Here is a 12,685-nt window from a genome sequence, read left to right on the forward strand (position 1 = left end):
GCTGAGGGCAGCCGTGTTTCTCACCCAGTTCGAAACCTCTCGTGGGTAGGGGGGTATTGTAACGAAGCATTTCGGACCAACGAGCCTTGTAGCGACATCTTGTGGTTTCTGGCGATATAACATTGTTTTTATATTTTACCCGCAGGAAATCACAGATGGCGCTGCAGGGTTATCGATGGGCCCGAATATTTTTGATTATTTTATTTTTTCAAAATTTGGTATATTTAATTATCTGCAACATTTATTGAAATTATATTATATTTTATTTAGGTTTTGGATCAAACAAGTCGATCGATTGTTGTCGTTGATTCGGCGAATTTATGGTTTGGTAGATTTTTTCTAGTTTGGCAACTTTGTTCGTGGTTCTTGTGTCAGACTGACAGCTGGCTGAGCTGAGAGACAGGTTATGGAAAGTGGGGACGTCGCGAGAGCGCCGGAGACTCCACTGCCGTAACAATAATGTGGGCAAACTAAAAGCCACGATTTATCGGCGACATCAAGAGCCGATGTCTCGATTTAAATAAACAACTTAACCGAGATGGTGAGTCCTCGCAATTCTTCGTGCATATTTTTGCACCAACTTTGTGATAACCTCGAGGTCCTTTGTTTTCAGCAACTTCACTGAAATCCCATCACCTAAGGTCCAGTGGGTGGGTTTAGGTTTCATCCGAGCGATGCCCAACTATCCCGGATGAACCTGTAAGTTATTTTCTTTGTTTTACACTCGTGAGTTGCCTTGCCACGCTGTCAGCTGAACCACATGCTAATCATTGCCATTCCTTGTTGCAGATGGGGTTTTTTTTTTTCTTTAAGTTTTTAACGTTTTAATTTTCGAACGTTTTGCAAGTTTTAATCTAAGAAGAAGTTTATGATTGGATCAGACTATTTCAACAAATTTTGTGAATGAAGATTGCTACTGTTTTCTTCTGCGTTTGCAAGTTATTTCAAGCTTCATTTCGGCGGAGCTTGCCTTGGTTGTTTGCACGTCGAAGCTTTCCTTTGTGCGGCGCGCATGTGGATGTGCCGCGCCTCTCCTTTTGTCAACACTCCGGATAAGGCCCGGTGAAGGACTGCGAGGTTGACCGGTGGACGTGCAGCCCGCCAGCTGCGTAACAGTTGGCCCGCTGCGCCGCCATCGTCCAGCACGCCCTGGCCTGAGCCGGCCTCAACTCATCACCTGTACGGTATTCCGGAACGCCTCAGGTAGGCCTGATAGTCGGAGGTCCTCGAGTAAGTGAGGTGCCTACAGGTGTACGGACAGTGTTTTAAACATAGTGATATCCCATGGTTGTTACGGAGTGACAATTAACCTGACGGACCAAAGCGCGACCTGTCTCCCTCCATAGGGTTTTTGACCTACCTATGGTTAACCAAATCTGTATATTGAAAATTATACATTGTACCAATTCAAGGGAGTTTTCTTTGTCTCATGCTCACCGGTCTATAACATCTAGCTGTGCCCTTCAGGTAAACACCACTTAATAAATTTTCTGAAACATATCAGTATTATAACACCATTTCCTATTTACACTACCTTCCTATAAGGTAAGCAAAAATCTAGTGTTTCACCGTGCCCTCTAAATCCTTAGTCTTGATTCTTTTGTGAAGTGTGTAATATTGTGAACTATGTATATTCCTATCCTGTTTGTGAAGTGTTTTTAATAAACTGTATATATTCCTGCTTGCTGTTGCTTCTACTTTATCATCGTCATCACCAATCATTCCCCTACTCTGCCGGCACGTCGGGATACCATATCCTCACCTCTCAGCGTGCCGCAGCAGATTCCACATTATCATTACTGCGTTTCTGAAACATGCATGCATAAAGTGGAACTCGTATTTCGCACTTACGCATAACTGAAGGCGTTGTTCCCGCCAGTTTGTTTTGCCAATTAACAACGTATTATTATCGCAAGTGGCAACACTGAACCCACATTGAGGCTGAGCTGGCAACACTAATGGCATGTTTGACTGAGCTAATTTCTCTTTGAAAGATTGGGTGTGAATTTTGCGTACAATCGTAAGTTGAGTGTTCTCTTGTGATTGGTTGAGTTTGTGTGAAAAGGTTAACTATAGAAATAAGTTGGCCATTGATAATAAAATAACATAGGCTCACGAGTATATTCTCAATTGGGTTAGGTATCTGGGGCCTGTTTAATAAAACTTACAATTATAAATTACAATGACAATTTGATGTACATTGCGGAGTGTGTGATTACAAATATTTTGCAGTTTCAAATTAGCTACGTAATGAACATCAAATTGTCGTTGTAATTTACAATTGTAAGTTTTATTAAACAGGCCCCTGGTCACATCTCACCGGCTTCTTATAAGTATAGCTATTCGTGCTAATTCCTGTAGACACCATCAAATTTACTTTTAAGTTATGTCTGTCATTTTCTTATCCGTCGACAAGAAAAAGGACGGGTAATCGACAAGCCTAAAATTTATGGTATACACGTCAATTTTATGCACAAATTATCTTAAACAACTCTTTTCATTTACGTTGGTTAATAACCCGACAGAATTAAGTTGACAGCACACGTCAAACGGTTTGCATACCAGCGAGATCCTTTTTGATTCGCCCGGGTTGTTCATTCGTTTACTCATTCTTCTTAAAATTAAGAGCTGTCAATCATCCGTCCCTTTCCTCTTCGACGGATAAGAAAATGACAGGTATAACTTAAAGTAAAATAGGACGTGTCTGCAGGAATCGGGGCCACTGTTATAAGTATGTATTAGATTTGCTAGGTATAAATAGATATTGGTTATAATGGCGATTTAGACCTACGCAATGTTAAGTTTCTAGATCGCCAAACGGTGTCTGCCATCTTTTATTAGGTCGAGTCAATTTACAAGAACGAAATTTTACAATATCTTAATGAATCAATGGTTAATGGGCGAAGCTCATTCACGTTTTGGTGTCGACCTGCGCTAGCCAGGTTTATAGCCCCTGATAAGTAAAACTACCTACTGTGTAAAATAACAACAAACAATGCCTCCATGCCACAGGATTATTTCCTAATGAAGCCATTCCCAAAGGCTTTAGCAACGCAAGCAATTACTGCGACAAATGCGGCGATTCATAAATCGGTATTGAGCAAAAACAAAACACGACGCTATCCCCTTCTCGTTACGCACACGGCATGACAGTATTTGTCCAATAACTACCCCTCTCGCTCCCTCCACACCCCTTCGCACGTCCTGTCAGAAGCACGCTCGTTATTCGTACTCGCACGCTGTAATCCGCATTATTACCAAACAGCCGATAGCGCTCAGCTGCTAACAGCACAGATGTCCCTCGCAAATTAATTGGAAATGTCAAGTGCAATGACGCCATCTTGCCCCCCCATTCTTTACTTTTTTTCGCGCGCACGTGGCTCTTATTGCCAGACAGCTGGGCGAACGCGGTCAATTTTTAACGTTAGCAACACTTTTTAATTGTCTTTTGACGGTTGACATTCGCGCGGGAAGGTGTAGGACGTAGGAGTTAGATGTGCGTTTGGATAATGCAACGATAATGGTTCTCTGACCTATTTAAAGTAGTAATTAAATATTAATGTAGCCGCGTGTTTCCGGTAATTAGTTCGACCGCGATCAAAGTCGAATTTCGTTTTTATGGTGAATTTATTTCGTCGGTGCGAACACCTTTTTCGAGTTTCGTGCACCTGATGGTGCGTCCGCGCAGCTGATGATGGGAAGCCATGATACACGCAACACCTTGTCTTTTCGTTACGGGGTCCTTCGTAATTACTTGTTATTTAAACAGCCAGTGTGTGGCCAGTTGTCGGTATCGATTTGGGCTGAATTCTGCAATCTACCTACTCTACCTGTCCGAGATAATTCTAAACGAGATTAATGTCTATAAGTGATTAATATTGGCGTGAGCAGAATGACAGTAGTTACCTTTCAATAAGTGTAAACAGTCTCCGTGGTCCAGTGGTTTGAGCGTTGGGCTCACGATCCGGAGGTCCCGGGTTCAAATCCCGGTGGCGACACATCACGAAAAATCACTTTGTGATCCCTAGTTTGGTTATAGGACATTACAGGCTGATCACCTGATTGTCCGAAAGAAAGATGATTCGCGCTTCGGAAGGCACGTTAAGCCGTTCGTCTCGGTTACTACTTGCTGATGTAAGTGAGTAATCGTTACATGAGCCATGTCAGTGGCTTGCATGAGTACTTCGATTTAACGTGGTGAATGTGTCGGAGTTTTATAGTTAAGTTTAAATGACTTACTTAATCTATTGTACCTCCTAATATTCTATGTCCGTAAAGGGCAAACTGTTGATTTCTTCTAAAATGTAACACCTATTGTACGGTCACGATCATTAATATGTATACACTTTGGTACCATGTCACATTAACTTTTTTGACAAATTGAACAGTAAGTCTCACTAAATCTCAAATATGGTAGTGCGACAGAGTCCTAAAGTGGGTACATTATATTGCTCATGACTGTACACAGTTAGACAATAAACGATTATCTTTGCATCGCTATTTTTACCTCAACGTTTCGTCCCACTTTTTGAGCGCTTATTACGATACTTATATATCAGTGGATCCAGCACACAAAGTGTCTATAGCATTCAATTACTCATACGAGCACTACAGACCGTTGGCCTGCATAAGATGTTAAACAAAAAACAAACGTTCTGTTAGCCGTGACATCATCGCATTCAGCCTCGCCATATGCAGTATTGTTTGCTCAAGTAAACACTGCACCTGATCAAGGAAGATAATGCTGGATTATTTCCTTATGACCGCGACGTTTGTTTCAGGGGTAGTCATAACAAACAATGCTTGCACAAACTTATGTGCGCGACCCGTGTTGAGGTAGGCACTGAGTTTATAAACGAATGCTTACGCGCTTCCGTGAGCTCCCGTGTCCCGCCAATTGGTGCAGGCAGGAATTTCGTTGGGTTTTAGTAGGTATACCGGATGTGTCCACCGGGAGCGTCCCACATAACCACGTCGTCACCCCAGACAGGGTGGTATGCGTAACGTAATTCCCAACGTTGAAAAAATAGGCACTGAGTTCATAATGCGACAGCTACGGAATGAAACACGTCTTGCTGATCCCCAGCATTATCCCGTTTTTCACAAGGTCCGCTTACCTAACCTGAACATTTGACAGGTCCGGATTTTTACAGAAGCGACTACCTGTCTGACCTTCCAACCCGCGAGGGAAAACCAGCCCAATACAGGCTAGGTCACATTCCACCGAAACGCACTTGTCGGGAATGTGGGTTTCTTCACGATGTTTTCCTTCACCGTTGAGCACGAAACTCGTCTCGCTGCCGATACGACAGAAAGAAGACTAGAAGTACCACAATATATTTCATAACATAGTATCACGCGAAGGGGTAGGCAGATGTGTGCAGTAGACCCATTACTTCTAAGCCTATTGTCAAATTCTGGAAACCACGTGATATCAATTGCCTAAGAATCAAACATGAATTGAAACTTATAAAGTCGAATTCAGTGTTTAGATTCCAAGTCGGAATTCGAACCCGTGAGGCTACGATATAACAATACATGTTGGTGGTCGTCTTAACCTATCTATATTATACTAAGTTATTGGCTTGACAAGTCAGTTATGTACAGAAGCGACCGCCAACCGGAAACGTCTATTACGGATCACGCCATTTATTCAAAGGAAAAACCAGCCATTTTTGGTAGGTTACAAGAATAGTCGTCTGTCATCATCTTCTTAGCATGATCCCGTTTTTCGCAGGGTCCGCTTAACTAACCTGAAGATTTGATAGGTCTGGTTTTTTACAGAAGCGACTGCCTGTCTGACTTTCCTACCGGCGAAGGGAAAGCCTAAACCAGCCTGATTCGGGTTAGGTCACATACCTCCGAAAATGCATTAGAATAACTATCAAAATCTCATACTTGGCTATAAATCGGTGTAACATGTGCCACTTTTCATGAAGCGTAATAAATGTAACACGATTATAATTTTGCAAAATGATCATCACGGCGCTTGTAAATGAAACAGTTATAAAGCGACACATCTGGCGTCGTGCGTCATGTGATATTTGTTTTGGATCGGTCGCGAAGCTCTGACAAATTTTAGACGTCAAGATATTCAACGATTTTAAGATGCAGCTACTGCACCATGATTAACAACAGATAAGAGAGCAGTTTTGCTCCTGTGCTATTGGGAGCGAATAAAACTTTTGGTACTACTACTACTATCGTGTGGGTTGTGGTTACTATTGAGCCACCAAAGGCCCCTGACATAACTCATGTAACGACTACATACTTACATCAATAAATAGTAACCGGGACCAACGGCTTAACGTGCCTTCCGAAGCACGGATCATCTTACTTTCGGACAATCAGGTGATCAGCCAGTAATGTCTTAACCAAACTAGGGATCACAAAGTGATTTTTGTGATTTGTCCCCACCGGGATTCGAACCCGGGACTTCCGGATCGTGAGCCCAATGCTCAACCACTGGACCACGGAGGCCGTTAAAACTTTTGATGTCATCACACTTTCGTGATTCATTCAAACTATTTTATAAAATAGGTCTAGTGGTTGAGGATTGAGCTGTTTTCAAAAAATAGTTTGTGAGCCCTGGTTTGGTTAGGACATTGAAGGCTGATCACCCCGATTGTCCAAAAATAAGATGATCCGTGTTTCAGAAAGCACGTTAAGCCGTTCGTCCCGGGTACTAGTGTAAGTATATAGTTGTTACATGAGTCATGTCAGGGGTATTGGCGATAGAACACACGATAGAAGATCATATAATATGTTATACTGTACTACGATATTATACGTTAAAATTCGAATAGTTACATGAAAAAGCTTATGCTCGATAAGTTGGAACAAAGCATGACGACTTAGGTCTACATTTATTTTATCCGCAAATGCAGCGTAAACAAAGCAGTGATGCGTAAGAAATTCTTGCACCCTTCCGTTTTTTAAATGCGCTAGCGCGTGTGCCGTAATAGATGCATCCCCGTCGGCGGTCCGTATGCGACTGACGTGTGTCGGTCGCGTGGCGCGCACGTGGCGCCATCTATTGTACTTCGTGCTCATTATTTTGCGTGCGAGGGTACGAGAGCCGTTTAAATAAACGAAGAGTCGGCGCATATGCTCATGTCATTAAGCAAACTTCATATTCACATTAATTTCGACTTTTTGTTAAAGCGTCATGGCAGTAAATCGGTTGTTACGATAAGAGATCTGCATGTGGAACTTATTTCTTGACTGTATAGACTTTCGTAAGGGGGATAATATGAGTAGAGTCGAGATGATACTTTCAAAACGAAGCTCTAATATTATAGTCGGCATTGAAATTATGTTTTTAAAAATGGAGAATTAGCTTGAAATGTGACACCTAGCTAACCAAAGCCACAGTAGTAGCATGTTCGACTGAGTTAACTCAGGATGTAGCAAACAAAACCCCTGTGTTGAACGATTAAATATTGGTGGAATGATGCAGTAGGTAGGTAAGAACACCAAACGCAACGTAAGTTGATTTATACAAAGGTCAAGTCTTATCAATTGTTAAATTATAGGAAATGTAGGTAAATAAATAAAATAAATCTTCATTTACTATCACAAAAAGTAATGCCATTGTAATATAACAATACATTCTTTGAGAATCTGGTGCCTGATCTAGGTTGCAGGTCACCCACTCCCAAGTACTTAAACACTAAAGGAGGCCAAAGGGGTTAAAGAACCACACCGAAGCAATTCATCTATAAAAAAGCAATATTGCTATTTGACATTTGTTTACATTGCGCACTTACTTTTATGCGCAAATGACAAATTGCAATATTGCTTTTTAGATGAATTGCTTCCAATTCATCTAAATGCAATATCACATATAAAAGTAAGTGCGCAATATAACAAATGACAAATAGCAATATTAATTTCTTACATGAATTGCTATGCTTATTGCCTTTTAGACTTCCTAATCAGTACTTTTTGTATTCTACCAGTATAATACAAACAACTCGTGTATGATGGGAAGATTCCCATGGACAAAGATGGAGCAATATGGGTAAGAGTCAGAATACTCATGTCCTTAGCAATGTTTAATTTTTTACATGGTCCACTCACCCAACCTGAAGATTCGGTCCGCTTTTTTTAAATCCGAGCAATGGCCAATCTAAAATTACAACCTGAAAAAAAAAAGAACAGTCCAATTACCAACAGGTTTGGTCGTATAATAGCATTACACCCGAAAACGCATGGTTTCCTCAAGTAACGATGTTTCCTCACTGTTTAGTACTTAGTGATTGTGATTTCTGATGTTCGTTATCAAGAAAATCCCGGTGTTTAGAAAATTTGAATGCGGATTATTTCAATCGCGTTACTATTAAAATACCTTTACATTAGGTATATACCTAACCCAGTCATTTGTTTTTTTCTTTTACAAAATATTGGTGTAAGTAGATCTATTATTGGGCAGGCCCGTACCCACAGCGGGACGTATATATATAGACTTTTTATGTTATGTATGCATAGATCCAGACCTCTAGATTTATCACTTGACCTTTGACTGCTTATTCGTGGTTCGTTCCTATCAATTGTGTTGTAGGTATATATCTCCGTTCATTACTTTTTTAATCATTATTCGCTCAGTATACTTCAACAAACATGTTACACTTTCTGTTTATCGTGAGTTTCATCGGGTTTGTAAGTTCTGATGGTCTTGACAAATTTGCGGGCAACTGGACTGTTCCGATCAAGGTATTCGCAAAAGGTGACGTCACCAGGCAAATGTGTGACGTCATAAATCTGAAGACTACAAAGGACGTCTGCACTTGTGGCGCAACAACCGTTCCAGCTATGACACTAACCATAGCTAACAAATATGAAGCGAATATTCCAGTATTGGCTACGGAAAATTTTGATGACGTCAAAGAATATGTGAATTTGAAATGTGATTGTGGACTCGGGAAGAAAACTCTGGTTATATTACGCTATCTCACTGACAATTATGTTATTTACAAATTTACATGTGAGGAAATGTATCTGATTGCTAAGAATGTGCCTACTGAAGAGGAATTGAATGACTTTGTCTTGCATAACGACGTGTTACAAGGTGTATCTGGTAATGTCAATTGCGTTAAGAAGACTAAGGAGGATGTCGAGAATAGAAAAACTGTTACCAGAAAGGTCATTAATGTCGATACGGACTACGACGATGACACAGGCGCTTCTGATGTATGGCTGAATTTTATAAAAGTATAGAATCTATTATATTACCGTTAACACACATTAATTATCAATTACATTTGTATTATTGATTATGAATGTGCTAATATAGAATAAATGGTGCTAATTCCTGTAGACACCATCTAATTTTATTTTAAGTTATATCTATCGTCCCTTTCCTTTTCGGCGAATAAGAAAATGACAGGTATAACTTAAAGTAAAATTAGGAGGTGTCTGCAGGAATCGGGGCCAATGTCAAATTAAAGATTTGCTGTGTTTTGTTGTGAAATAAGAACTAATAATACGTTGAATTTGAAATAGAGACCGTTTTTATTAACACACTTGTTTTATAAGTAATTATATTCTTTCTATATGTACTTAATGTGTGGATTGTGAGATGGATTACCAACCCATCAACCCTGGTGTCATGGCAGTAAATCGGTTGTTACGATAAGAGATCTGCATGTGGAACTTATTTCTTGACTGTATAGACTTTCGTAAGGGGGATAATATGAGTAGAGTCGAGATGATACTTTCAAAACGAAGCTCTAATATTATAGTCGGCATTGAAATTATGTTTTTAAAAATGGAGAATTAGCTTGAAATGTGACACCTAGCTAACCAAAGCCACAGTAGTAGCATGTTCGACTGAGTTAACTCAGGATGTAGCAAACAAAACCCCTGTGTTGAACGATTAAATATTGGTGGAATGATGCAGTAGGTAGGTAAGAACACCAAACGCAACGTAAGTTGATTTATACAAAGGTCAAGTCTTATCAATTGTTAAATTATAGGAAATGTAGGTAAATAAATAAAATAAATCTTCATTTACTATCACAAAAAGTAATGCCATTGTAATATAACAATACATTCTTTGAGAATCTGGTGCCTGATCTAGGTTGCAGGTCACCCACTCCCAAGTACTTAAACACTAAAGGAGGCCAAAGGGGTTAAAGAACCACACCGAAGCAATTCATCTATAAAAAAGCAATATTGCTATTTGACATTTGTTTACATTGCGCACTTACTTTTATGCGCAAATGACAAATTGCAATATTGCTTTTTAGATGAATTGCTTCCAATTCATCTAAATGCAATATCACATATAAAAGTAAGTGCGCAATATAACAAATGACAAATAGCAATATTAATTTCTTACATGAATTGCTATGCTTATTGCCTTTTAGACTTCCTAATCAGTACTTTTTGTATTCTACCAGTATAATACAAACAACTCGTGTATGATGGGAAGATTCCCATGGACAAAGATGGAGCAATATGGGTAAGAGTCAGAATACTCATGTCCTTAGCAATGTTTAATTTTTTACATGGTCCACTCACCCAACCTGAAGATTCGGTCCGCTTTTTTTAAATCCGAGCAATGGCCAATCTAAAATTACAACCTGAAAAAAAAAAGAACAGTCCAATTACCAACAGGTTTGGTCGTATAATAGCATTACACCCGAAAACGCATGGTTTCCTCAAGTAACGATGTTTCCTCACTGTTTAGTACTTAGTGATTGTGATTTCTGATGTTCGTTATCAAGAAAATCCCGGTGTTTAGAAAATTTGAATGCGGATTATTTCAATCGCGTTACTATTAAAATACCTTTACATTAGGTATATACCTAACCCAGTCATTTGTTTTTTTCTTTTACAAAATATTGGTGTAAGTAGATCTATTATTGGGCAGGCCCGTACCCACAGCGGGACGTATATATATAGACTTTTTATGTTATGTATGCATAGATCCAGACCTCTAGATTTATCACTTGACCTTTGACTGCTTATTCGTGGTTCGTTCCTATCAATTGTGTTGTAGGTATATATCTCCGTTCATTACTTTTTTAATCATTATTCGCTCAGTATACTTCAACAAACATGTTACACTTTCTGTTTATCGTGAGTTTCATCGGGTTTGTAAGTTCTGATGGTCTTGACAAATTTGCGGGCAACTGGACTGTTCCGATCAAGGTATTCGCAAAAGGTGACGTCACCAGGCAAATGTGTGACGTCATAAATCTGAAGACTACAAAGGACGTCTGCACTTGTGGCGCAACAACCGTTCCAGCTATGACACTAACCATAGCTAACAAATATGAAGCGAATATTCCAGTATTGGCTACGGAAAATTTTGATGACGTCAAAGAATATGTGAATTTGAAATGTGATTGTGGACTCGGGAAGAAAACTCTGGTTATATTACGCTATCTCACTGACAATTATGTTATTTACAAATTTACATGTGAGGAAATGTATCTGATTGCTAAGAATGTGCCTACTGAAGAGGAATTGAATGACTTTGTCTTGCATAACGACGTGTTACAAGGTGTATCTGGTAATGTCAATTGCGTTAAGAAGACTAAGGAGGATGTCGAGAATAGAAAAACTGTTACCAGAAAGGTCATTAATGTCGATACGGACTACGACGATGACACAGGCGCTTCTGATGTATGGCTGAATTTTATAAAAGTATAGAATCTATTATATTACCGTTAACACACATTAATTATCAATTACATTTGTATTATTGATTATGAATGTGCTAATATAGAATAAATGGTGCTAATTCCTGTAGACACCATCTAATTTTATTTTAAGTTATATCTATCGTCCCTTTCCTTTTCGGCGAATAAGAAAATGACAGGTATAACTTAAAGTAAAATTAGGAGGTGTCTGCAGGAATCGGGGCCAATGTCAAATTAAAGATTTGCTGTGTTTTGTTGTGAAATAAGAACTAATAATACGTTGAATTTGAAATAGAGACCGTTTTTATTAACACACTTGTTTTATAAGTAATTATATTCTTTCTATATGTACTTAATGTGTGGATTGTGAGATGGATTACCAACCCATCAACCCTGGTGTCAGGGTTATTATTGAGCCGCCATAGGCCCCTGACATGACTCATGTAACGACTACTTACTTACATCGGTAAGTAATAACCGGGACCAATGGCTTAATGTGCCTTCCGAAGCACCGATCATCTTACTTTTGGACAATCTGGTGATCAGCCTGTAACGTCCTAAATAAACTAGGTATCGCAAAGTGTTTTTTTAAACAAACTAGAGATAACAAAGTGATTTATTTTTGTGATTTGTCCCCACCGGGATTCGAGCTATAAAAAAGCCGACCTGTAAAATTTTCGGGTTAGGTAAGCAGATCCCGTGAAAAATGGGATAACGCTAAGGAGATGATGATGATGGTCATCACAGTCGAGCCTGGATTTCGAGGGTGTAAAGGAGCCGAGAGTGTGACCAATGCGCATGCGTTTCAAACGACATCTTTCAAAACGTTTTTTAGGATGAACCGACACAATTTTCAAAACACAACTGTAAATATTTTACATATTTGTGAAAAAAGACACCATAGATAGATAGCGGCGGACGAATATCTTTTTCTATTATCTCTGGTTGCATTAGCAATCTACAAGTTTAGCTGTGTCTGAAAGTTTTCTTCTGATAACTTTGTGTTCTCTGGCAACCCCATTAGCGATTACAAG

At 39.4% G+C, this 12,685-nt stretch overlaps 1 long non-coding RNA gene across 1 annotated transcript; it reads left to right on the forward strand.

Annotated features, from left to right (window-relative positions):
• The first annotated feature begins 263 nt into the window (after nt 1-263).
• Nucleotides 264-1,411, forward strand: LOC126374055 (uncharacterized). The gene is made up of 2 exons (XR_007567393.1): nt 264-541; nt 614-1,411. It is a non-coding gene; the product is annotated as an uncharacterized LOC126374055 (long non-coding RNA).
• The last annotated feature ends 11,274 nt before the right edge of the window (nt 1,412-12,685 follow it).

Source organism: Pectinophora gossypiella, chromosome 16 (genome assembly GCF_024362695.1).
Source record: "Pectinophora gossypiella chromosome 16, ilPecGoss1.1, whole genome shotgun sequence".
NCBI classification, from domain to species: Eukaryota; Metazoa; Arthropoda; class Insecta; order Lepidoptera; family Gelechiidae; genus Pectinophora; species Pectinophora gossypiella.